At 48.1% G+C, this 27,711-nt stretch overlaps 3 long non-coding RNA genes across 3 annotated transcripts in view; 1 reads left to right on the forward strand and 2 right to left on the reverse strand.

Moving 5' to 3' along the window:
* Positions 1-547: 547 nt before the first annotated feature.
* On the reverse strand, positions 548-4,884 carry LOC143769831 (uncharacterized). The gene is made up of 2 exons (XR_013214492.1): positions 4,807-4,884; positions 548-1,753 (listed from the first exon to the last, which is right to left on the reverse strand). It is a non-coding gene; the product is annotated as an uncharacterized LOC143769831 (long non-coding RNA).
* A 66-nt stretch (positions 4,885-4,950) lies between these two features.
* LOC143769835 (uncharacterized) overlaps positions 4,951-27,711 on the forward strand; it is a 259,674-nt gene continuing 236,913 nt past the window's right edge. The window contains exon 1 of the long non-coding RNA XR_013214494.1: positions 4,951-4,983. This is a non-coding gene — a long non-coding RNA (uncharacterized LOC143769835). The remainder of the gene's footprint in view (positions 4,984-27,711) is intronic.
* LOC143769834 (uncharacterized) lies at positions 22,441-25,913 on the reverse strand. The gene is made up of 3 exons (XR_013214493.1): positions 25,435-25,913; positions 24,668-24,757; positions 22,441-22,981 (listed from the first exon to the last, which is right to left on the reverse strand). It is a non-coding gene; the product is annotated as an uncharacterized LOC143769834 (long non-coding RNA).

A 27,711-nucleotide genomic window follows, 5' to 3' on the forward strand; every position in this document is an offset into this window, starting at 1 on the left:
CTTAACGGAGGAGGAAGGCTGCCATCTGCAGCCCTGCCGAATGCTGGTGTGAAACTAGCCCAAGGCTGTTATTATAGCACCTTACATGTGTTACACAGATACATCATGGGCTTGTCCTGCCCTACGCAAAGACTAAAATACAACGTGGAGACTTAGGGTACCTTTACACAGTGCAATTTTGATCGCTACGACGGCACGATTTGTGACGTTCCAGCGATGCATTTACGATATCGTTGTGTCTGACACGCTACTGCGATCCGGATCCCCGCTGAGAATCGTACGTCGTAGCAGATCGTTTGAAACTTTCTTTCGTCGTCTAGTGTCCCGCTGTGGCGGCATGATTGCATCGTGTGACACAGGTTGTATACGATGTGCGCACAGTAACCAACGGCTTCTACATCGCAAATACGTCATGAAATTATCGCTCCAGCGCTGTGTATTGCAACGTGTGACCGCAGTCTACGACGCTGGAGCGATAATCATACGACGCTGCAACGTCACGAATCGTGCCGTCGTAGCGATCAAAATTGCACTGTGTAAAGGTACCCTTAATCAGAGCAATGTTTTATTTACATTCAGAACTGGTTTAAGAGGAACAAATGACCATTTCCCACAGAAATCTCAGACTTTTACTTATAGAAATACTGGATAAATATCATTTTACCATTAGATATAGAAACATTTCTAATTTTATAAAACTGCATTTTTTTGCATTGAATAACTTTATGCCTTTGCTTGTTTCATTTTATGCATTTCTACAGTATTTTAAAACTGTAATATGCTGTTGGTGCCTGCGGGCTGGACTGTCGGTTTGGTATGTGGCTCTGTTCCCCCCAGGCCTGCCTCCGATGTCTGAGGTTTCGGTGTCCCAGACCAGAGATCATAATACCGGCCTTGAATTGTGAAGGACACGGCAGCCGACCCTGAGAAACATCCAAGGTGGGAACGCCCCATCATGTCGAAGAGAGTCTGCTAGATCCAGGCCTAGCAGACCAGTGCTGGTGGGTTCATGGATGCCAGGAGGGGGTTGGCCTAAAGGAAGGTCTCGTCTTTTCCTGGCGGGTCGGAGAGTTGTCCCGTCGTTTTTTTGGACAGAACATTTCCAAAACAACCAAAATTGAACAGCAGATCTCTTGGGAGGCAGACTTTAGTCCTCTGTTGCAGAAGCGAAGTACTCTTAAACTGATAGGTGCAGAGTAGGACACACTAGAAAGTTGGCGTGCATGATTGTTCAGGGCACTGGCGGTGTGGACCGGCCACCAGAGAAGGCCTAGACCGAAGCCTGGATATTTTAAGAGCAGGGTCACAGGAGCCTCTGGAAAACATGGAGGCTGCATGAATAGGAAGGTTTCCCCAGGAGACGTCCATATTGTTCAGGGGCAAACTAGGACATACTTGTCCTGTCCTTTCCATTTTTTTTTTAAAAGTAGCCCCCTCACTGCCTGGTAGGATATATGTGTCCTGAAGATCACACATCATTCTTCACAGACCGATGATGAAGATGGGCATGGAATAACCTGGACGCAGACCTTTCGGCGGCTGGCACATAACGGATTCGTCTTCCCTCCCTACTCTATCTGGCTCTGGGGGGGCCAGAGGGTAGGGGGATTCGTGGCATGGACCGTCCTCTGGGGAACCACAAACACTCTTGATGTGTTAGGGCCTTGCCTCGTAGACCACAGATGATACGGTAGTGACAATTCTAGGTGGGAGATTAGAGTGAGAATTCCACTGTCGCCCTCAAAAGCCGTATCTGGAAAAAAAAAAAAAAAGAAAAAGGAAAATCGTTAATAAAGAAACCCCCCAAAACCTAAGTCAGAAACTGGGCTGGGTGGTCCAGACCCATGTCTGCCTCCTACTGACATTAAGCTAAAAAGGATTAGCTTCGTGCCAGTTGGTGGTGTGGCATCCTCTACAGGGAAATACCTAAATTTTTTTTTTGCATAGCATAAGCAGCATACACTCATATTTTTTTTTGTGTACCCCAATGAAGCATTAGCCCCCCCCCCACATCAACCAGATGGCCACACAGCATAACCTCGCTCCCCCAGTCAGAAACATCCACCTCACATTAACCAGCGGACCCCACAGGATAAATCCAAAGCCCACCAGACATTCCCTCCCCTCAAGCGTAAATCCAAATATGACGCCCCCTGCCCCAACCATAAATCCCATCAGACACCCCCTCCAATCGAACATCGCCCCAGCTTAAACTCTCATCGGACGTCCAACCCCCACAAACCCCCATCGGACGTCCAACCCCCATCGGACGTCCAACCCCCATTGGACGTCCAACCCCCACAAACCCCCATCGGACGTACAACCCCCACCGGACGCGGAACCCCCCACCCAGCAGAAACCCCCAGATGCAGACCCCCCACCCCGCACAAACCCCCATCAGACGTGGACCCCCCCACCCAGCACAAACCCCCATCGGACGTGGACCCCCCCCACCCAGCACACACCCCCTTCGGACGTCCAACCCCCACAAACCCCCATCGGACGTCCAACACCCATCGGACGTGGACCCCCCCACCCAGCACACACCCCCTTCGATGTCCACCCCCCACCCAGCTTAAACCCTCTTCAGCCCCCCCCAAACCCAACCCATAAGCAGGTCGCCCCCCAATAAAAGGGATCCCCCAGTAAGCAACAGGTCACCCCCCAATAAAAGGGTTCCATCTGTAAGCAGCAGGTCGTCCCCAAATCCCACCACGGGATCCCTCCAATAGCCAGCAGCAGGTCGCCTCCCCACATTCCACGACAAGCAGGTCGCCTCCCCACATTCCACGACAAGCAGGTCGCCTCCCCACATTCCACGACAAGCAGGTCGCCTCCCCACATTCTACGACAAGCAGGTCGCCTCCCCACATTCAACGACAAGCAGGTCGCCTCCCCACATTCAACGACAAGCAGGTCGCCTCCCCACATTCAACGACAAGCAGGTCGCCTCCCCACATTCAACGACAAGCAGGTCGCCTCCCCACATTCAACGACAAGCAGGTCGCCTCCCCACATTCAACGACAAGCAGGTCGCCTCCCCACATTCAACGACAAGCAGGTCGCCTCCCCACATTCAACGACAAGCAGGTCGCCTCCCCACATTCAACGACAAGCAGGTCGCCTCCCCACATTCAACGACAAGCAGGTCGCCTCCCCACATTCAACGACAAGCAGGTCGCCTCCCCACATTCAACGACAAGCAGGTCGCCTCCCCACATTCAACGACAAGCAGGTCGCCTCCCCACATTCAACGACAAGCAGGTCGCCTCCCCACATTCAACGACAAGCAGGTCGCCTCCCCACATTCAACGACAAGCAGGTCGCCTCCCCACATTCAACGACAAGCAGGTCGCCTCCCCACATTCAACGACAAGCAGGTCGCCTCCCCACAAGCAGGTCGCCCTCAAATCTCACCACAGGGGTCCCCCAAATAGCCTGCAGCAGGTCACCCCTCCCATGCAGGTTGCCTCCCCACATCCCACCACAAGCAGGTCACCCCCACATCCCACCACAGGGGTCCCCCAATAGCTTGCAGCAGGTCCCCCCCAATAGACAGCAGGTCACGCCCTCCCAAAACCCGACCACAAGCATGTCGCCCTCAAACCCCGCCACCAGGGTCTCCCCAATAGCCAGCAGCAGGTCGCCCCCACTAAAAGGGGTCCACCCCGTAAGCAGCAAGTCACCTCCAAACCCCACCACAGGGGTCCCCCTCAATAGCCAGCAGGTCACCCCCAAACCCCACCACAGGGGCCCATCAATAGCCATCAGCAGGTCACCCCTCCACAAGCAGGTCGCCCCCACTAAAAGGGGTCCCGCAACAAGCAGGTCGCCTCCCCAAACCCAACCATAAGCAGGTCACCCTCACTAAAAGGGGTCCCCCGCACGCAGGTCGCCCCCAAATCACACCACATGGGTCCCACCATAGGGGTCACCCCAATAGCCAGCAGCAGGTCTCCCACCCCAAACAAGTCACCCCATAAACAGCAGGTCACCCCTAAATCCCACCACAGGGGTTCCCCCAATTGCCAGCAGCAGGCCCCCCCCCCCACAAGCAGGTCACCCCCCACTAAAATGGGTCACCCCCAATAGCATGCAGCAGGTCGCCCCCCCACAAGCAGGTCAGGGGTCCCCCAATAGCCTGCAGCCCCCCTCACACAAGCAGGTTGCCTACCACAGAAGTCCACCACAACAGCCAGCAGCAGTCCCCCCCCCACAAAATCCCACAATAGCCAGCAGCAGCAGGTCCCCCCAAAATCCCACCACAGGGGTCCCCCACAATAGCCAGCAGCAGCGGAGCCTCCCAAAATCCCACCGCAGGGGTCCCCCCACAATAGCCAGCAGCAGCAGAGCCCCCCAAAATCCCACCGCAGGGGTCCCCCACAATAGCCAGCAGCAGCGGAGCCCCCCAAAATCCCACCGCAGGGATCCCCCACAATAGCCAGCAGCAGCGGAGCCCACCAAAATCCCACCACAGGGGTCCCCCACAATAGCCAGCAGCAGCGGAGCCCCCCAAAACCGCAGCGGTCCCCCACAATAGCCAGCAGCAGCGGAGCCCCCCAAAATCCCACCACAGGGGTCCCCCACAATAGCCAGCAGCAGCGCCCCCCAAAATCCTACTGCAGGGGTCCCCCACAATAGCCAGCAGCAGCGGAGGCCCCCCACAATAGCCAGCAGCAGCGGAGACCCCCAAAATCCCACCACGGGTCACTCCCCACACAGACACGTAGGTCGACCACCACAGGGCTTCCCCCCAATAGCGAATAGCGATCGGCAAGTAGCATTTTTCACCCTGAAACCACTGACCTCCATGGCGTCCACAAGCTATCATGCTGCTTTCCTATGCCGCCTTGGAGAACACGCCCCTTCCCGATAGGACACGCCCCCGGAAATGACATCACACCTGGAAGGAGCCCATACACTCTACATTTACCCTCCGCTGAGGCCGGGCTCTCACTCCTCTCAGACTTCACCGGCTTCATGGTCAGTAACTCTGGGTGGGAGTATGTCCAGTGTGTGCGTGTATTTACCTGTGTATGTAAGTGTGTCTGCGTCCGTATATCAGCCTGCCTGTATGTAAGGCTGCCCGTGTCTGTCCATATATAAGGCTGGGTTCACATTAGCGTATCTGTGCGCAGCGTATGCCTGCGTATAGATCTGCATACGTTTTGCGTACCTATATTTAACATTGTGTATGCAGAGACATGCGTTTGTATCAGATTGTATGCGGATGCGTCCGCGTGCGTCGTTTCGCGGTGTCCTCAGAGCGCAACATGTTACATTTTTTGAAGTGTTAAATATGAGCAGGCATGCGGATGAGTGCGTCAAAACGCATTACTGTCTATGGGAACATATTGGTACGCAAGGACATGCGTTCGATATGCATGCTTACTTCAGACTGAGCATGTACAGGAACTGATTGAGACACACACAGCATTTTTTTGGCACCATGCGTAAGATGATGCGGATAAAAATTGCAGCGTAAGTATGCATTTTAATGTGTTTTGGCATTCGTTTAAGCATGCAGATGAAACACTGCGCACAGATACGCTAATGTGAACTTAGCCTAAGCCCGCCTGTCTGTCTGCGTCCGTGCATCAGCCCGCCTGTGTGTCTGCGTCCGTGCATCAGCCCGCCTGTGTGTCTGCGTCCGTGCATCAGCCCGCCTGTGTGTCTGCGTCCGTGCATCAGCCCGCCTGTGTGTCTGCGTCCGTGCATCAGCTCGCCTGTGTGTCTGCGTCCGTGCATCAGCTCGCCTGTGTGTCTGCGTCCGTGCATAAAGCCCGCCGGTGTGTCTGCGTCCGTGCATCAGCCCGCCTGTGTGTCTGCGTCCGTGCATAAAGCCCGCCTGTGTGTCTGCCTTCATGTGTAAGGTATAGCAAATAATAGGTTCAAAATTTAACTTTTAATTTAGTCTAAAAGGTGAAATGACACAAAAGTGAATACTTAAAAAAAAGGACAGAGTGCCAAGATGCAGAGACAATGGACTCAAGCAGATAATGCTGGTATACAGTGTATCAAGTAAGAACCCCCCCCCCCCCTCAAAATATTCTCTTTTATACCACACAGTAGAAAGATGACAGGGACTTTAGTGTTTAGTAAGTGACATGCATGTTGATAAGGGCTGAGATGGACTGAGGCCAACTAGTGGACACACAGACATGAGACCATGTGGGGTGGCTTTGCATTTTTTCTTTTTTTTGTAAAAAAAACATGTTAACTAAGTACTGTATATTATTTTCATGCACTATTCTATTTACTTACTGTAGGGTATTTAATAATTATAATTCTGTCTTTGTTTTTTTCTGTTTAGTGGCTTACACGCTGCATGCACACCAGTTTATATCACAGTTCATACCTTTTTTTTTTTTTTTTTTTTCCTTTATTTAGGAATGTACACAACCACGATTATTAAGCCTCTCTTGTATGGACATTTTGAGGAACCATATGAAACAGACCCCAGTGCGCATACAATTACTGAAATGGGGCGATATTTAATGCAAAATCTGTCACAGACGATGGTCTAATATACAGATTTTGAATTTATACAATGTTCACGGTTAGTAGATCAAAGAGCAAAAAACAAACAAACGGTGTCTCTTTCAAGACTGACAATGGTGAAAATCTAGTTATACTCTTTTGTGGTTCCACAGGCCACCCTCATTAAATCTCCAATTGCATGAACCATTTTAAAACCTGTATGAGACAGACCCCACTCCAAAAAAATATGTCTAACACTGAGGGGGATGTGATATGTCAGCCTTTTAAACAGTGTTCACAATTCATAAGGTATTCTTAGAGAATATCAGAAACCATTCTGGTTATGAAAGGCTAAGTGCACACGGTCCGGAATTGCAGCGAAAATTTCCGCAGCAATTCTGCAACTTCTGCCACAGGTATATCGCATGCGGAATTGGCATGCTTATTCCCGCTAAACACTAGCGTTTTGCAAGCGATCTGTAGCATCGGTTGGAAAACTGAATGACAGGTTGGTCACACTTGTAAAACATAGTGTTTGACAAGTGTGACCAACTTTTTACTATTGATGCTGCCTATGCAGTAAATGCAGTCAATAATTGGTCAGGGCGTTTTTGTTGCATCAGTTAGGCTATGTACACACAGTGCATTTTTGATGCGTTTTCTTTGTACAGAAGTAGGCCAGAAATGCTATGGAATCCTTATGCAAGCTTATTCCATGACAATCCTGAAGTGTTATGCACATGATAAGTAAATTTCCGTGCTTATTTGCAGTGTGTTTTTTTTCTGCAGGATGTCGATTCTTTTTGTGTTTTTGCACCCATTGACTTCAATTGAAGTCAGCAAAAATGCAGGTATAAAAATGTTTGTGGATTTGATGAGTTTTTGTTTTGTGCTCTACTGACTTCCTATTGTGTTTCCCATGCTGTCATCTGTGTGACAGTGTGGGAAACACCTGTGTGGTGGTTCTTATTGGCGGTAATGCCACCACCGGTAAGACTGTCGGTCACAGAGCTGCGGGGTCATGCTGTCAAATGTCAGCATGACCCCGCAGCTGTGACGGTGTGACCCGCAGGCGTGGGCTGATGAGGCTACTGCTCCCATCAGGCTACGTCTGCTGTCGCTGATAACGATGACAGCAGGTGCCACTGATGGGAGACGTAGTCTCATCTGCCGGCGCCTGTGCTCAGTTTTTTTTTTTTTTTTTTTAAAGTAAATTTACATACATATTTAAATAAAAATAAAAACCCACTATGCTCACCTAACACCAACTGCCCGATGCCCTCGTCTCCTAGAAAGAATGTAAAATAATAAACCAGCATATACTCACCTGTCCGCTGTAGTCCACGTAATCCCGAGTGGCCCACAGCGATCTCACGTTTAGAACAATCACATTGGGAGATGTCACCGCTCTACCCGGCCCCTGGCGATAACACTGACAGGTGAAGTCGCTCCTGCAGTATATCACTGAGCTGCCGTGAGTTCACTGGAGTTCATCAGCTCCAGTGCTCTCACTTGCGGCACCACTGCGTGAGAACTTTCCAATGCAGCAGTGGTGCCGTAAGGGAGATCACCGGAGCTGATGAACTCCTGTGAACTCTCACAGCAGCACAGTGATACACTGCAGGAATGATTACTTCCTGTCAGTGCATCGCCGGCTGTCTCTAAGAGAATTCACATCACTGATGTGACTGTTCGCAAAGTGATCAGGATCGTTGTGAGACATTATGGATTATCTTCCTGGCGGACAGGTGAAGAATATTGTGGTTTATTATTTTATTTTTGTTGCAGGCGATGTTGGCGTCGGTGTATATGTTCGTTCTGTTAACGCTCGTACATGGGTTGGTGACAATGTGTGTGTTTGTGTTTTACTCTTCTGCTTAGTAATGAGGGTGTCGGGCTGACGTTTTCATTACTAAGCCTAAAGCTGTCCATGACAGCTGCTGACACCAAGCCTTGCTACTGCATCAGTAGAGATGTAGCAAATAAGTGGTAATATAAAACTTAGCTTTTAATGTAGCCTAAAGATAAAAATATTTATGTACAAAAACACACTTAAGTGCAAAACAGTGCAGTGCCACACAGACAATAACAACACATAAGGAATGTTAGCAAACACTGACCAACAAATAGAATCCTTGTGCACACGTTGCGGATTCTCTGCGGATCCGCAGCATTTTTGCGGTGCAGAAATGCTGCAGATCCGCAATTGATTTACAGTACAAAGCTGGGCAGACGTTGCGGAAAATCCGGTGCGGAAACGCTGCGGATTAAAAGTAGCAGCATGTCACGTCTTTTTTGCGGATCTGCAGCGTTTTTGTACCCACTCCATTATAGAAAACCGCAGGGGTAAAAAAAGCAGTAAATCCGCAGAAAAAACGCAGAACAAATGTGACAAATCCGCAGCTGCGTTTTCTGCCAGGAGAGGCAAAATCTGCACCAGAAATTCCTAAGGCTAATCCGCAACGTGTGCACATACCCGTAGATCCTGGCAGTGTTTAATCTCACAATGCTATTAATACAATTAATGATCAAGGCATATTGAAAACCTACTACCAGCAGGTATTCATATTCACACTGGTATACATTGTTTTTTCCAGGACGTCCCTCCTGACAGCACCCTGGAGGACGTCCTTCTCCCCTTGCTGGGACAGGAAACACACGAGAGTTCAAAAGGTCCGGTCCCACCGCCAATCCTTAGTGTTTTTCCTGTCCCTGCAAGGGACGCACGAGAGAAGCTGCGCAGCTTACCGGAGCTCAGGGGGATCGTGCGGCTTGCCAATACCCTTCCCCCTGTCAAGAGGCTCAGGGCAGAAACCCTCCAGAGGGGGTCCCTCTGCTCCAAAGACCAGCAGCCGCTCCTCCCGGTGGGAGGCTCTCGGCTGCGGACGCGGTTCCTGAGGTCTGCAGCAGCATCCAGACGGCGTGGTGCCGGACGTGGAGTCTTCTGGCGGAAGTTCCCAGGGACCGCGTCACTTCCGGTTTCGCGGTATCCGTTACCGTCACTTCCGGTAACGCTGTATGTACGGGGGAGTGTGTGCGCGCGCTAGTGTGGATCACACAGTGGCTGATGCGCTGCTGTTAGACGCTGGGAGCTGCGGGGGCCTGCTACTACGAGAATCATGGAAGGCATGCCACCTGAGGAGGGGGTAAGTGCGCATAGCGCAAACTCCCCCATCGGCAAAACACTGAGCAGCCGCCCATTACTTTCCCTATCTTATGTCATTTAAGGATAAGGGAACCCCCACTGTCCCCCCTGGTCAAGCTAAGAAGTCCGGCAAGGCCTCTGGGAAGTCCAGTAGATGTAGTGTATACTACATCTATATGTAGTGTGAAGCTCCCGGACACTCATGGAAAAACCTTATGTGCAGATTACACATCCAAGGTTATGAGAGACGAGCAGCCCGCTTTATTGTCTGAAATGAGGTCCCTAATACGAGAAGAGGTCCAAGCTTCTCTGGCTAGCATGGTGGAAAAGTCCAGCCCCATTCCCAGTCGCAAAAGGGCCAGACGGGAGCTGGAATATACCTCCGAAGACAGGTCTGCCTCTGAAGACCTTGTCTCAGAAGAAGAGGGTGAGCTTCCTTCTGGAAGCCAGGACCACCAAAGGAAATACCTCTTCCAGGCGGAGGATACAAATGATCTGGTGCAGGCGGTGCGATGCACTATGCAGATAGAAGAGACATCTAAGCCACAATCCAGGCAGGACCTGATGTTTGGGGGACTTATGTCACGTCGGCAAACTGTTTTCCCAGTTAGTGAGCATATTAAAGCCATGGTACTCGAGGAGTGGAAAGAGGCAGAACGTCGGCTGATATTGTCTAAAGACTTTAAGGCGCATCTACCTTTTGAGCCGGAGGATGTAAAGCTATGGGATGAGATACCCAAGGTGGATGTCCCGGTGGCGAAGGTTGCCAAAAAGACAGCTATACCATTCGAGGACTCATCAAACTTGCACGATCCGATGGATCGGAAAGCGGACATACTGCTAAAGAGAGCCTGGGAATCTTCCGCGGCTCTAATTAAGACCAACATTGCAGCTACCTCGGTAGCCCGGTCTATGCACCTTTGGATGGGTCAATTAGAGGAGCATCTCTCTAATAAGACCCCGAGGTCTGAAATCCTAAACTCTCTCCCTATAATGAGATCTGCCACTGCTTTTCTATCTGATATGACGGCTGAATCAGTCAGATTTTCAGCCAAAAATGGGTCATTATCCAATGCGGCTAGGAGAGTGGTCTGGCTAAGGTCTTGGTCTGGCGATAATGCTTCCAAAACAAAGTTGTGTTCAATTCCCTTTTCAGGGGCTAGGGTGTTCGGTCCTTCCCTAGACACTATCTTAGAGTCGGCTTCTGACAAGATAAAAGGCTTTCCGGAGGATAAGCCTAAGAGGTCTCAGTATTTTCAGAGAGCGTTTCCCTTCAGAAGACAGTCCGACTTCAGAGGGGGAAGATCCAATAGAGGTTTTAATAGGGGTTCACGTGGCCACGGTAATAAGAACAGAAGTTTCTTCTTCAGCCCCTCCTCTAAATCTAAGTCGCAATGACGCCACTCTTATTAGGGGGAAGGCTTCGCCATTTTGCGAGAAACTGTGACAGAATCACTCAAAATCAGTGGGTCCTTCGGACCGTGTCAGAAGGCTACAGTATCGAGCTCTACTCCCCTCCACCAGACAGGTACATCGTACCTACGGTGGTTATGCGAGACTCTCCCATGTTAATAGACTTAATGGATATGCTTTCCTCAGAAGTCATAGTACTAGTGCCACCACTAGAAGTAGGCCAGGGACACTACTCTTCCCTTTTCTCCATAACGAAACCGTCCGGCGATTCTCGCACAATTGTAAATCTGAAACCTCTGAATGCCTGGGTCAGGTACAAGAGGTTTCGTATGGAGTCCATTCGTTCAGCAATCCTCCTCATAGATCAGGATGCTGTGATGTGCACTCTTGACCTGAAGAGTGCCTATTATCAGGTCCCTGTCCACCGTCTATCTCAGAGGCTTCTGAGGTTTGCGGTAGTTCTGCCGTCCGGGACTTGTCACTACCAGTTTCAGTGCCTTCCGTTCGGACTTGCCTCAGCACCTCGTGTATTTACAAAGTTGGTGTCAGAGATCGTGGCTTTCCTGAGGAACCAAGGGATCATAATAGTCCCATATCTCGACGATTTTCTCTTGGTAGCAAGAACAACAGAAATCCTGTCGGATCACAGGAACCGAACTATCTCCGTGATGGAACAATTGGGATGGATCATAAACTGGCAGAAATCCGACCTGATTCCGGAGCACAGAAAGATCTTCCTGGGGGTCTCTCTGGACTCTGCAAACAGAATATCCCTACTACCCGAGTCCAAGCTGGAGGCAATACAGATTCAGATCAGACTCCTGTTAGAACGCAGAGTCTCAATAAGGATGGCCATGAGAGTGCTAGGTCTAATGACGGCTTGCATACCGTGTGTAAGATGGGCACAGTTCCATTCAAGACCACTGCAGAGTTTAATTCTCTCCAAGTGGGACCGTCGTCAGTCTTCTCTGGACAGTACTTTGTCTACCAGATCCAGTACGAAGATCTCTCCTTTGGTGGACAGACCCAGAAAAACTAAGACTCGGAGTGCTATGGTCTACCGATCCCTACGTAGTGGTTACTACAGACGCCAGCGGCTGGGGAGCTCATTTAGAAGGCAGGATCCTACAAGGGAGATGGCCTCCAGACGTCGTTCACAACTCATCCAACTTCAAAGAGCTGTATGCTGTCTGGGAAGCCCTGAGAAGGAACCGTCGCACTCTGGAGAATCGTCATGTCAGGATATTGTCCGACAATGTGACAACGGTTTCCTTTCTGAAACACCAAGGAGGTTCAAGACACCATCCGCTGCAGGAGCTGGCGGGGAAAATATTTCGCTGGGCAGAAAGATCGGTCCTTTCCATCTCGGCAATTCATCTAGAGGGCTCCCAGAATGTCATTGCAGACTACTTGAGCAGGAGAAGAGTGTTTGCAACAGAGTAGGAACTCAACCAAGACATCTTCCAGGAGTTGTGTCTGCGTTGGGGCACTCCCAGTATAGACCTCTTCGCAAACAGGAGAAATTCGAAGGTTTTAAGATTCTTCTCGCTGAACCCCCGGGATCTGCTGGAAGGGATAGATGGTCTAAGCCAGCAATGGACGGAGCCCCTCTCATATGCATTCTCTCCTCTGGCACTAATTCCGGCTGTTCTCAGAAAGATCAAGGAAGATCAAGCTCGAGTAATTTTGGTGGTTCCATACTGGCCAAGAAGGAGTTGGTTCTCTCTTCTAGTAGACCTGGCAATCGAGAACCCAGTGGAGCTTCCTCACAGGGCAGATGTAATCCACCAGGGCCCAGTGTATCATCCGAACCCAGAGAAGCTACATCTCTCAGCCTGGATCCTGAAGGGAACATCCTGAAGGCAAGAGGTCTGTCGAACCAAGTCATAGCCACTATCAAGGCCAGTAGGAAGCCGGTCACATCGGCAATCTACTTGAAGATCTGGAGGCGTTTCTGTCTGGAGGGTGGCAGGTCTGAGGTTGCGGCAGGCACTCCCGACTTACCCAGAATTCTGGACTTTCTGCAGGCCGGTTTTGATAAAGGGCTTAGGCCAAGCACCTTGAAGGTGCAGATCTCGGCACTTAGCTCCTTTTTAGACTATCCCTTAGCGACACACCCGTGGATAGTTAGATTTATCAGAGCCACCCAAAGGTTGCGCCCCACCATTAGACAGTTATCCCCTCCTTGGGACCTTAATCTTGTCCTCAGATTCCTCTGTAAAAATAATTACGCCTCGGCGGATAACATGTCCATTTCAGCCCTGACACGTAAAACAGCATTTATCGTAGCAATTACCACGGCTAAGAGGGTGGGGGAAATTCAAGCCCTGTGTACAAGGGACCCGTACCTCCAGATTAGAGACGATGGTTTAATCCTTAAACTGGACCCCTCGTTTATTCCAAAAGTGGGAACACTCAAAAATAGGAGTCCGGAAATCGTGTTACCATCCTTTTGCAGTAACCCTTCAAATTCTAAAGAAAAAGCTCTGCATTCCCTTGATGTCAGACAGGCGGTCCTTGACTACCTGTCAGCCACCAACTCATGGCGCATTGACCCAAATCTGTTTATTTTGTTCGGTGGTAAAAATAGAGGTAAAAAGGCCTCTAAGGCCTCCATCGCTCGTTGGATCACATCTGTGATCTCGGAGGCCTACCAGTCGGAGGGGATTCCACCTCCAAATGGCCTACACGCACACTCTACTCGAGGGATAGCTACTTCTTGGGCCGAGAGGGCAGGCACCTCTCTAGAGCAGATTTGTAAGGCCGCAACATGGGCTAGTGCAAATACCTTTTGTAAACACTATAAACTTGATGTTTTGTCCGGTCAACATACTGCGTTTGGGAGAAAAGTTCTCCAAGCGGTAATCCCACCCTGAGGAGGTGCTTTGGTACTCTCCAGGGTGCTGTCAGGAGGGACGTCCTGGAAAATAGGTATTAAGCTTACCGTTAATGATGTTTCCAGGAGTCCATCCTGACAGCACGGGTAGTTCCCTCCCTGATAATATGGTTATGCATTTGTCATATAAGCCTGACATGTATGTAATATGTTCCTAGCATATGATGTAATATGTTCTTGGTACATGGTGTAATATGTTCTATTGACCATTAAAATATACTTTTTCCATCTCCCTTGAGGCGGTTCTTGTTACAACACTGAGGATTGGGGGTGGGACCGGACCTTTTGAACTCTCGTGTGTTTCCTGTCCCAGCAAGGGGAGGAGGACGTCCTCCAGGGTTCTGTCAGGATGGACTCCTGGAAACATCATTAACGGTAAGCTTAATACCTATTTTCCTGGGGTATGATGGTGGGAGGTTTTCTTTTCCCCGCCCCCCTCCTAACAAACGATGTACACGTTACCATAGGCACCATCCGGACCTTATCTGTGCAGAGCATGGCCTTCTGCACTGTGTTCATCATGTGATAATCTGGACTGGATTTGATGCCAATCCCGGAAGTGACGTCTGCGTGACACTGGCTGGGAGCTGTGTTCCATCAACTGGAAGCATGTGCTATAACTCTTGGCGGTGATACCGGCAAGTTCTATTTAAGCACATTTGCGCCATAGAGTGCAGACAGTGACGCTGCACCGCTTTGTGGGCTGTTTTGCTACCAGAGTTTGACTGAAGATGATGGTGGGTTGTTTCCATCTTACTGGTTCTTACTCCTCTGATGAATCTTGATGAGAGGAAACCTGTTGGGAGTTGGGTACCCGTTATCTACGGATCTCCGGTCATCACTGTATGAACTTGACAGTCCCAATCGTCTGACTGGGTGAGAAGGTTCTAAATGTTTGTACACCGTGATGGTTATTTGTGTATGTTTACCCTATGGGCATTGACCCTTAGGCTATATACATATGAATACATGTTGGTATTAGGTTTTCAATATGCTTTGATCCTTAATTGTATTAATAGCATTGTGAGATTAAACACTGCCAGGATCTAAACTTTAGGATTCTATTTGTTGGTCAGTGTTTGCTAACATTCCTTTATGTTGTTATTGTCTGTGTGAGCTGCACTGTTTTGCACTTGTGTGTTTTTGTGGATACTGTGAGGCAGCGACTGGTGTGATTTGTGAGGGTCACTATGTGTCCCCCAGGATGCGCTCAGAAGCGTATTAGATTCGCTGGAGTGCCTTGTGGTCACAGCAGGACGCCTTTGAGGCACAAGGCAGAATAAAAGTAAGCTTGATCCTGGTCAAGTTATTTGACCAAGGAATTGTTCAGGAAAACCCGGTATGGGCTTTTATTTTTGAACCGGACTGCAGGAAGGTAGTGAGGCCGATCCGTTTCCTCCTGGCCGGATCTTACAAGTGGCCCATGGCCACAGGGTCCAGTTTAGAGAAAACCAAACCCTGCAGGAATGGTTTGGGTGTGTCAGTTTGGAGTTGGCAACCTGTGGAGCAGTCGGCTCTGCAGAACCTCCGTCTGTGTGAGGGGAAACGCAGAACCAGCAGAGAGTGAACTCCTGGCACCCCGCAGCGTGATACAGTGGTGCAGTAGCCTTCGGCAACTGGGCATTTCTGAACTGTCCTGTTAACCAGCTGTAATCCGGAGGATACCGTGTGCTGTTCACTGCGTGAGGGTGGACAATTAAACACGTTTTGCTGTGAACTGTTCCTGTGGTCCCTGTCTGTCACACTGACCCAACCCCGCTGCTCTACAATACATATTTTTTATTTTTAGGCTACATTAAAAGCGAAGTTTTATATTACCACTTACTTGCTACATCTCTACTGATCCTTAGTGGTACTTTTGTTCCTAACCAGTTGTTTATAGCCCTAATACTACATCAGCATGAAAAAGGTGGTGAACCAAGGAAATACATCTCACAACCTTTTTTTTTTTCTTTTAAATATATTTATTTAGCTCAAAAAAGCATTCATTACTGTACAAAAACACATACAAAATATGCAACAAAAATGCCCGTTTTTTCCACAGTGTTTTTGCTGCCAAGAGATGCAGAAACCTTGCTGAAATTTCTTCAAGCAAATACTCAACGTGTGTACATAGCTTTACTGTATCAATGCAGTGTGGCATGGAGGCAATCAGCCTGGTGCACTGCTGAGGTGTTATGGAAGCACAGGTTGCTTTGATAGCAGCCTTCAGCTCGTCTGCATTATTGGACCATTATCTGACTAGATGGTAGCCTGATTCTAACGCATCAGTTATTCTAGAATATGTATGTAGTTTATTTATGAAGATTTTAGAATAATACATTGAATACACAGGATTCGGCCGGCCGTGACCAATTAGCGAAGCGTGGTTCAAATCGGACTACGCCTGTCGCTGATTGTTCGCAGCCGGCCACATAGTATATGACAGCACAGCCACGGAGTGTATAGCCCAGCCCGCGGAGTGTATAGCCCAGCCCGCGGAGTGTATAGCCCAGCCCGCGGAGTGTATAGCCCAGCCCGCGGAGTGTATAGCCCAGCCCACGGAGTGTATAGCCCGGCCCACGGAGTGTATAGCAATGTGGGCATCATATCCCTGTTAACAAAAAAAACAAAGAATTAAAATAAAAAAATAGTTATATACCTTCCGTTGGCCCCCGGATCCAGGCGAGGCGTTTACCGATGCTCCTCACGACGCTCCGGTCTCAAGAGTGCATTGCGGTCTCGCAAGTCCGCTACGTCATCATCTCGCGAGATTGCAATGCATGGAGCGTTCACCGGAGCATCGCGAGGAGTGGGAAAGGCCTGTTCTGGATCCGAGGGGCCGACGGATGGTGAGTATATACGGTAACTATTTTTTATTATTTTTAACATTAGATCTTTTTACTATTGATGCTGCATAGGCAGCATCAATAGTAAAAAGTTGGTCACACGGGGTTAATAGCAGCGATAACTGAGTGCGTTACACTGCGACATAACGCCGTCCATTAACGCTGCCATTAACACTGTGAGTGCTGACTGGAGGGGAGTATGGAGCGGGCACTGACTGTGGGGAGTAAGGAGCGGCCATTTTGCTGCCGGACTCTGCCCGTCGCTGATTGGTCGCCGCTGTTTTGCCGCAACCAATCAGCGACTTGGGATTTCCGTGACAGACAGACAGAAGGACAGACAGAAAGATGGAAGGGACCATTAGACAATTATATAGTAGATTTTGCATGTTCTGTATTTATATACATTGCATAGTACCACACCTTCTGTCCTGTGTATATACACACTGCAGAGCACCACTTCTCCTGCCCTGTGTATATATACACACTGTACAGCACCACTTCTTCTGTCCTGTGTATATACACACTGCACAGCACCACTTCTCCTGTGTATATATACACACACTGCATAGCACCACTTCTCCTGCTGTGTATGTATACACACTGCACAGTAACACTTCTCCTGCCCTGTGTACACACTGTACAGTACCTTTTCTCCTGCCATATGTGTGTGTGTGTATATATATATATATATATATATATATATATATATATATATATATATATATATATATATATATATATACATACACACTCACTGTACAGTACCACTACTTCTGTCCTGTGTATATACACACTGCACAGTACCACTTCTCCTGCCCTGTGTATATACACACTGCACATCAGTACCACTGCTTCTGTCCTGTGTATATATACGCACTGCTCTGTACCACTTCTCCTCCTGTTCTGTGTATATATTCACACTGCACAGTACCTCGACTTCTGTACTGTGTATACTAGATAGAGGCCCGATGCTATCGCACGATGGGGGCTGGCTTTCCCCCATGTGCTCACCCACCTATCCACTCTCTTTCCCCACTGCTTCTGTCCTGTGTATACACACACTGCACAGCAGTACCACTGCTTCTGTCCTGTGTATACACACACTGCACAGCAGTATCACTGCTTCTGTCCTGTGTATACACACACTGCACAGCAGTACCACTGCTTCTGTCCTGTGTATACACACACTGCACAGCAGTACCACTGCTTCTGTCCTGTGTATACACACTTCACAGCAGTACCACTGCTTCTGTCCTGTGTATACACACTTCACATCAGTACCACTGCTTCTGTCCTGTGTATATATACGCACTGCTCTGTACCATGACTTCTGTACTGTGTATACTAGATAGAGGCCCGATGCTATCGCACTATGGGAGCTGGCTTTCCCCCCATGTGCTCACCCACCTATCCACTCTCTCTTTCCCCATGAGCTGACATCTCCAGTCTGTTCTCTTTTCTTTGACCTGTCTACCCATGTGCTATCCTCCTTGTCTGCTGTCTTTCGCCTTCCTGTGCTGTGTTCTCCCCTCGTGTGCTGTCCTGTTTGAGCTGTCTCCCCCCCCCTGTGCTCTGTCTCTCTCACCCCTGTGCGCTTCACAACATGCCACAGCTCCTGGGCAGGGGGAGGAAGCAAAAGACAATACTGACACATTACAGCAAGAGATCGCAGAGGATACACTTTGTGAGGTAAAATATTGTTTTTAAAACAGTCAGTGAAATATTTTATCTGCCAAAATGTATCCTCTGTGATCTCCTGCTGTAATGTCAGTATTGTCTTTTGCTTCCTCCCTTGCCCAGCAGATGTGGTATGCTCCGTACACTGTCAAGACACAGACAATTTTTAAAATGAACTTTCGTTCGTGCAAAAACCCCTTTAATGTGACCGGCAGACACGTCGCGCATCTACCGCCGGGATCAGCCGAATGATTCACTGTGCCTGCGCGGAATTCACACAGGCGCAGTAAATCAAACTGCCGCCATCTTTGTGCAGACAGATAGCGGCGCTCACATTAAAACTGCGCATGCGTTCCTCCTGTACAAAGATGGCGGCAGTCAGTAAATCAGAGGTATCAAACTGCATTCCTCGAGGGCCGCCAACAGGTCATGTTTTCAGGATTTCCTTGTATTGCACAGGTGATAATTTAATCACCTGCACAGAATGATTCCAGCACCTTGTGGAATGCTAAGGAAATCCTGAAAACATGACCTGTTGGCGGCCCTCGAGGAATGCAGTTTGACACCTCTGCAGTAAATCATTCGGCGGATCCCGGCGGCGGGGTGTTCGCGACGGAGTTCCGCTGGTGGTACCGCGCAAGAGGCTGCGTACGGCGTATACAGTAGGTGTGGTGCGTACGGCGTATACAGTGGGTGTGTGGTGCGACAGTGTTCCGCTGGTGGTACCTTGCAAGATTCTGGGTACCACCTGCAGTTTCCATATTGAGACACCCATCACTTTGGGTGTCCCAATATGGCGGTCGGTGAACTTCCGCCGCTTGGAATTCTGGGATCCGGACACATCTGGACGGAACAAGATGTGAACACATTACAAGGTAAGTACTGTATTTTTCGGACTATAAGACGCCTCGGATCATAAGAAGCACCTAGGTTTTAGAGGAGGAAATTAGGGAAAAAAAAACTGAAGCAAAAGAGTGGTCAATTCTGAACTCAAAATCACCTATTCTGGTAAATATGGTCCCCTCATCCCTATCCTGATATGCATGGCCCCATCCTCATTCTGGTATGATTGGCCCCATCCCAGTCCTGGTATGCATGGTCCCATTCTTATTCTGATATGATTGACTAGATGGTGGCCCGATTCTAATGCATCGGATATTCTAGAATATGTATGTAGTTTATTTATGAAGATATTAGAATAATGCAATGAATACACAGGATTCGGCCGGCCGGGCGCGACTAATCAGTGAAGCGTAGTTCAAATCCCGCGCCAATTCGCAGCCGGATTGCACCTATTGCTGATTGTTTGCGGCCGGCCGGGCGCGACCAACACATAGTATATAGCACAGCTTGCGTAGTATATAGCACAGCTTGCGTAGTATATAGCGCAGCTTGCGTAGTATATAGCGCAGCTTGCGTAGTATATAGCGCAGCTTGCGTAGTATATAGCGCAGCTTGCGTAGTATATAGCGCAGCTTGCGTAGTATATAGCGCAGCTTGCGTAGTATATAGCGCAGCCCGCTCAGTATATAGCGCAGCCCGCTCAGTATATAGCGCAGCCCGCTCAGTATATAGCGCAGGCCACGCAGTATATAGCGCAGGCCACGCAGTATATAGCGCAGGCCACGCAGTATATAGCGCAGGCCACGCAGTATATAGCGCAGCCCACGCAGTATATAGCGCAGCCCACGCAGTATATAAAATAAGGAAATAAAAAAGTTATATACTCCCCTTCCGTTGGCCCACCGATCCAGCCAAGGTCTTTTAGCGATGCTCCTCGCGGCGCTCTGTTCCAGTAATGCCTTGCGGCAATAACACGTGATCATGTAGCGGTCTCGTGAGACCGCCACGTGATCTCTGGTCATTGCCACAATGCATTCCAGGGACCGGAGCGTCGCGAGGAGCGGGAAAGGCTGGCGCGGAAGGTGAGAATATAATGTTTGTTGTTTTTTTTTAATTATTTTTACCATATGTTTTTACTATTGATGCTGTATAGGCAGCATCAATAGTAAAAAGTGAAGCGGTAAATCCCGCCCCAATATGGCTGATGGTCGCGCCCGGCTGACCGCAACCAAATCAGCAGCCCGAGATTTCCGTTACAGACAAACAGACGGAAGTACTCCTTAAACAAATATATATATAGATAGATAGATAGATATAGATTGTCCCCATCCTGTTCCTGGTATGATTGATTGGCCCAATCAGAAAAGATAAAAAAAAAAAACCAAACCTTTACTCTTAAGGTAGCTTCACACTAAACGACTTTGCAACGATAGCGATCCGTGACGTTGCAGCGTCCTGGATAGCGATATCGTTGTGTTTGACACGCAGCAGCGATCTGGATCCTGCTGTGATATCGCTGGTCGTTGCTGTAAGTCCAGAACTTTATTTGGTCGTCAGATCGGCGTGTATCGTTGTGTTTGACAGCAAAAGCAACAATGCCAGCAATGTTTTACAATGGTAACCAGGGTAAATATTGGGTTACTAAGCGCAGGGCCGCGCTTAGTAACCCGATATTTACCCTGGTTACCATTGTAAAAGAAAAAAAAAAACAGTACATACTCACCCTCTGATGTCTGTCACGTCCCCCGGCGTCCGCGCTGCTGCTCCTCAGAGCTTCCCGCACTGACTGAGTGCCGGCCGTAAAGTAAAAGCAGAGCACAGCGGTGACGTCACCGCTGCGCTCTGCTTTTACTTTACGGCTGGCACTCAGTCAGTGCGGGAAGCAGACGGCGAGGGACGTGACACCGGAATGTATGTACTGTGTTTTTGTTTTTTTTTTACATTTACGATGGTAACCAGGGTAAACATCGGGTTACTAAGCGTGGCCCTGCGCTTAGTAACCCGATGTTTACCCTGGTTACCCGTGGACTTCATCATCGTTGGTCGCTGGAGAGCTGTCTGTGTGACAGCTCCCCAGCGACCACACAGCGACTTACCAACGATCACGGCCAGGTCGTATCGCTGGTCGTGATCGTTGGTAAATCGTTTAGTGTGAAGGTACCTTTACTTTCCTCGGCTCCCTCGCATTTGCAGCGTCCTGCTCCGGTGCCAGCAGCTGCTTAATGCTTGTAAGCAGGGCATGGCAGGGACATCATGCGCTGCTCACAAGGAGAGCACAGCTGCAGGAATACTCACCGGGTGTTCATCAGAGATTGCCGTGAGTATCCATTCCACTTCAGTAGCGCGCACCGTCAGCCGCCTGCTTCCTGTTGGGGCCGGCGGTCACATGTGCTGATACTTAAGAGAAATGAATATTTTGAATACTCACATGTAGATCTTCAAATAACTCATAAAGCAAATCAGTAGGACCTCAGAGGCGGGGCCTCACTGTCAGTCATATACTGAGCTCTGATGTAATGCCCCTACAGCCCCTTTTTGCTCTTTCTCAATGGCAAGACATGTCCCCTATTGTTGAACTGAAAGCAAGTTTTTTTTTTTTTTTTTTGTATGTTCGCAAAGTATTTTATGATAAACTTCTCAATCGTATCTTAATTGGATTTATTACTTCATATAGAGATATTTTGCACTAGCATCTTACATTTCTACTTCATTTATTTATTCTTTCCAGTTTGGGCTATTTGACTTTAACAAGTGCACTTTGGCAATGTTTAGATAATTTTTACTTTTATTCCCATAGTATAATTTAGAGGTACTATGCACCAGCATACATTTATACTTACACTTCTTCCTCATTTATTTTTATTCTATTTCCACCAGGAGGTTTATTATACCAAAATTGCACCTTACAATATTAATATGTTTCTATACATAATGGAATTATCTTGAGGTCTTCTCTTGTTATGTGTTCACAATCATGCATATGACTAATTTTTGTGCTAATACTCACTAAATACACTTAAAAGACTAATCATTTAGAATGTGCCTAAAATGTGGATTTTTTTATTCTGATGATCCACACTAGATATTCAATTGGTTTTGACACCACTGTGCCCTAACATTAGTAAGGAACATTTTGCTTGTTACTATTCTATATGGAATTATATTTTAAAGTATTTTGAATAAATGTGTGATTTTAATATTGGATTTTCTTTACCCTTTCATTTGTCTCTCTGGGATTTTGCATGTCTCCCATGAGAGCCCATATTGCTTGATTTATCATACTTGGTTGGATACTGCTATTTTAATTGGATTTTGGTTTATGGTATATGAGAATGATGGAAAAAAAAAAAAAAAAAAAAAGTGAAGCCAAAGATTTTAAAAATATTTATTGCTGAGTGGCGGGAGTCTTGCTGAGTGGCGGGAGTCTTGCTGAGTGGCGGGAGTCTTGCTGAGTGGCGGGAGTCTTGCTGAGTGGCGGGAGTCTTGCTGAGTGGCGGGAGTCTTGCTGAGTGGCGGGAGTCTTGCTGAGTGGCGGGAGTCTTGCTGAGTGGCGGGAGTCTTGCTGAGTGGCGGGAGTCTTGCTGAGTGGCGGGAGTCTTGCTGAGTGGCGGGAGTCTTGCTGAGTGGCGGGAGTCTTGCTGAGTGGCGGGAGTCTTGCTGAGTGGCGGGAGTCTGTTGTTAACAGATGGAATAATTTCCCTATATAGAATGGAGGTATAACAAACAAAAATGTTAAAATTGCAGTCCAGTCACAGTATATTGATGAGCTATCCTCGACAGCTGCCAGCTGTGAACAAGGGGGACTTAAAGAATGAGAGCGATGGCGCCAAAGAGTATATACCGTACAGTTGCTAAGGTGGGGCCCCGACATGGGATACTCACCACACACGGGGATATGAACACACACAAAATGCGCCACACACTACCCCGTGCTTGAACACATATACCACCCTCGGCACACACATTTCACCACACATACACCAACCTCACCACAGAAAAGTCGAAACACAAAAGTCACCGCTCAAATTTCGCCACTCACAAAATTCGCCACATGCAAAACTAGGCTCACGCAAAACTCGCCACACGTGCAAAACTCACCTCATGGAAAACTCGCCACACGCAAAACTTGCACACGCGGAAAAATTGACACATGCAAAAGTTGCCTCACACAAAACTTGCACATATACTCAAAACGCACCACACATAAAATTCGCCACGCGCAAAACTTGCACACAACTTGCTACACTAACCTGTCACGTGCAACTCGACACAAAAAGTTGCTACACGCATGTCGCCACACACAACTCATCTCACAAAAGTCGCTATATGCATGTCGCCACACGCAACTCAACACACAACTTGACATATGTCTGGTATTATCCTTCAAAAATAAAAATCTGATTAATAAGCAGACAAACTACAAGAGCAACAAATGTACCATATAGGAAATACGGCAGCTGTCAGTCACATAACCTGTCTATTATGTGTATGTGTGAGCTAATATATACTGCCAGGGGGGAGGGCTTCCTGTTGGCTGGGATTTATCAGGCTGCCAATTTAGCTTACAACTATACTGAGGTAAAAATACTGACCAAATAACGTGTGAACGAGGTCTAATACAGGAGGACATGACATACAGGTATATGTACAGGGGAGATGACACACAGGTATACACTATATACAGGAGCAGATGACACGCATGTATATACTATATACAGGGGAGATGACATACAGGTATACTATATACAGGAGATGACATACAGGTGTATACTATATAATAGGGAGATGACAAACATGTATATACTGAGGGGAAAATGAGAGGTGTGAGTGCAAAATGAGAGGAGTGAGGGAAAATAGTGTAGTGATCGGAAAATGACAGATGTGAGGTCGAATTGACAAGTGTTAGTCTAAGTTCACATTAGCGTTCGGCGCCGCAGCGTCGCCGCATGCGTCATGCGCCCCTATATTTAACATGGGGGCGCATGTACATGCGTTGTGCTGCGTTGTGCGACGCATGCGTTTTTTTGGCCGCAAGCGTTGGGCGCAGAGAACGCAGCAAGTTGCATTTTTTTTGCGTCCAACTTTCGGCGAAAAAGGACGTATGCGTCGCAAAAAGCAGCGTTTTAGCGTGCGTTTTGTTGCGTTTGTGTTTGCGTTGTGCGTTGCGTCGCCGATGCAGCGGCGCACAACGCAAATGTGAACGTAGCCTTAGGGGGGAATGAGAGGAGTGAGGGGGAAAATGTGAGGTGTAAGGGAGAAAATGAGAGATGTGATGGGGAAAATAAGAGAAGTGTGGTGCTATAACTAACCACAGATATTTACTATGCCCAGGCAACGCCGAGCTCTTCAGCTAGTAGTATTATATTTCTAGAAATGCATACATACTCAATGGTTTCTGGAAAAGGATACTCAATAACATTCTTATAGATGAATGTCCTGTATAGCTGTTTGGCATTACATATTTTGAGGAGCCATCTGTTGGAGAAGGGAAGAAAAAAATAAAATAGTGACATAAATTTCACAACAGCAAATGTATGACAGCGACTATAGACCCACAATGATTGGACAAAGGTGACATATTGGAGAGTGTGACTGCAGGGGGTGCCACTATCTAATAGCAGCTTCCTCTCCCTGCAGCTTCTTTCATCAGCTTCAGATTGACTGTTAAGTAATGTGTTGTTTTTTTACGGCACCATTTAATTTTTGATACAGTTTAAGACCAGAATTTGTAACAGCAATTTATCCAGAATTCTGCCATAAAGGGCTTTGAAAAGTTGCTGAATTTTGGAACAGCTTGGAGTTGCGCAATAATTTGGGAACTTTGAAGGATAGAAAAGGTCATGTATTGTGAGGGCCCTTAGTCTTCTATCACAGTAGAAGAGCCCTGTATATGCCCCACCCCCACAGTATAAATTCCCCAGTGTAAGCCTCACAATGCCCCCAGTGATGCATTCCCACCCATAGAGCACCCCCAACATCCATACAGTATGATGTACCTTCACATGATATTCTAAAATGTTGCGCCCCACCCCCCCAAACAGTATGTTGCCCTAAGGCATCCCCTTGGCACTATGATGCTCCCACAGTATAATGAAACAAGGTGCTCCTTCTCACTCAGTACAATGCCTCTAAATGCCCTCCCCAGTGCCCACCTCACGACATTAAGTTGCCAGATGTGACGTTGCGGGAGCTGACGTTGCGGGAGCTGACGTTGCGGGAGCTGACGTTGCGGGAGCTGACGTTGCGGGAGCTGACGTTGCGGGAGCTGACGTTGCGGGAGCTGACGTTGCGGGAGCTGACGTTGCGGGAGCTGACGTTGCGGGAGCTGACGTTGCCAGAGCTGACGTTGCCAGAGCTGACGTTGCCTCAGCTGACGTTGCCTCAGCTGACGTTGCCTGAGCTGACGTTGCCTCGAGCTGACTGTTGTGAATTTGGATTCTGGGCTCCCCCGGTGGCCGCTTGTGGAATTGGACTTGTCATCCTCTTTCCTGTTTCACCTGGTTCCATCAGTAGTGGGTGTCGCTATTTAAGCTCATTTCTCTGGTGGTTTCTTGCCGGTCATCAATGTTATCTGATGCCTCTCAGTGCTTGTTCCTGCTTCTAGACAACTACTAGTTAAGTTGGACTTTTGTCCATGTTTTGTTTTGCCTATTTGTTCCAGTTCACAGCTGAAGTTTTGTTACTGTGTCTGGAAAGCTCTCGTTGATCAGGGATTGCTACTCTGGCGTTATGAGTTAATGCCAGAGTTTAAGGTAATCTCTGGATGGTGTTTTGTTAGTGTTTTTCTGCTGACCATGAAAGTATACTATCTGTCTTCTGCTATCTAGTAAGCGGACCTCAAATTTGCTAAGACTATTTTCCTGCTGCGTTTGTAGTTTCATCTGAACTCACCGTCATTATATGTGGGGGGCTACTGTCTTCTTTGGAATATTTCTCTAGAGGTGAGCCAGGTCTTATATTTCCCTCTGCTAGCTATTTAGGTCTTAGGCCAGAGCTGGGCATCTAGCGATAAATAGGAAATGCTACCTGGCTATTTCTAGTTGCGCGGCAGGCTTAGTTCATGGTCAGTATAGTTCCATCTTCCGAGAGCTTGTCCCTCTATAGGCTTGCTATGATCTCTGCCTGCAGAGATCATGACAGTTTGACCGGACCAATAAAGTGTTAAAGACCCAGGTTGAGAAAGGAGAGTTATAAGAAGTCTGCTGGAATTTTTTTTTTTTTTTTTCCTCCAGTCTGCCTTGCTGCAGTCTTTTTTCTCTCTCTCCTCCTAATCTCTGTATGCTCTGTGTGCACCTGACAATAATGGATCTCCAGAGTGTAACTGCGGGTTTGAATAATCTCATTACGAAAGTACAAAATTTACAAGATTTTGTGGTACATGCTCCGGTATCTGAGCCGAGAATTCCTTTGCCGGAGTTCTTCACAGGGAATAGAGCTAGCTTCCAGAATTTCCGAAATAATTGTAAGCTTTATTTGTCCCTGAAGTCTCGTTCAGCTGGAGACCCTGCTCAGCAGGTTAGGATTGTGATTTCCTTGCTCAGGGGTGACCCTCAAGATTGGGCCTTCTCATTGCCAGCAGGGGATCCTGCGTTACGCGATGTGGATGCGTTTTTTCTGGCCTTGGGCTTGCTTTATGAGGAACCTCATTTGGAACTTCAGGCAGAAAAAACTTTGATGGCACTATCTCAGGGGCAAGACGAAGCTGAAGTTTTCTGCCAAAAATTCCGTAAATGGTCTGTGCTTACTCAGTGGAATGAGTGCGCTTTGGCGGCAACTTTCAGAGAAGGTCTCTCTGATGCCGTTAAGGATGTTATGGTGGGGTTCCCTTTGCCTGCAGGTCTGAATGAGTCCATGACAATGGCTATTCAGATTGATAGGCGTCTGCGGGAGCGCAAACCGGTGCACCATCTGGCGGTGTCTATGGAAAAGACGCCAGAAAGTATGCAGTGTGATAGAATTCTGTCCAGGAGCGAGCGACAGAATTTTAGACGGAAGAATGGATTGTGTTTCTATTGTGGGGATTCTACTCATGTTATATCAGCATGCTCTAGGCGTACAAAGAAGCTTGATAAGTCTGTTTCCATTGGCACCATTCAGTCTAAGTTTATTTTGTCTGTAACCCTGATTTGCTCTTTGTCATCCATTGCCACGGACGCCTATGTTGACTCTGGCGCCGCTCTGAGTCTTATGGATTGGTCCTTTGCCAATCGTTGTGGTTTTAATTTAGAGCCTTTGGAGACTCTTATTCCTCTGAAGGGGATTGACTCCACCCCATTGGCTAATAATAAACCACAATACTGGACACAAGTAACCATGCTTATCAATCCGGATCACCAGGAGATTATTCGTTTCCTGGTGCTGTATAATTTACATGACGATTTGGTACTGGGGTTGCCATGGTTGCAGTCTCACAACCCAGTCTTGGACTG

The sequence above is a fragment of the Ranitomeya variabilis genome, chromosome 4, assembly GCF_051348905.1.
Source record: "Ranitomeya variabilis isolate aRanVar5 chromosome 4, aRanVar5.hap1, whole genome shotgun sequence".
Lineage (NCBI taxonomy): Eukaryota > Metazoa > Chordata > Amphibia > Anura > Dendrobatidae > Ranitomeya > Ranitomeya variabilis.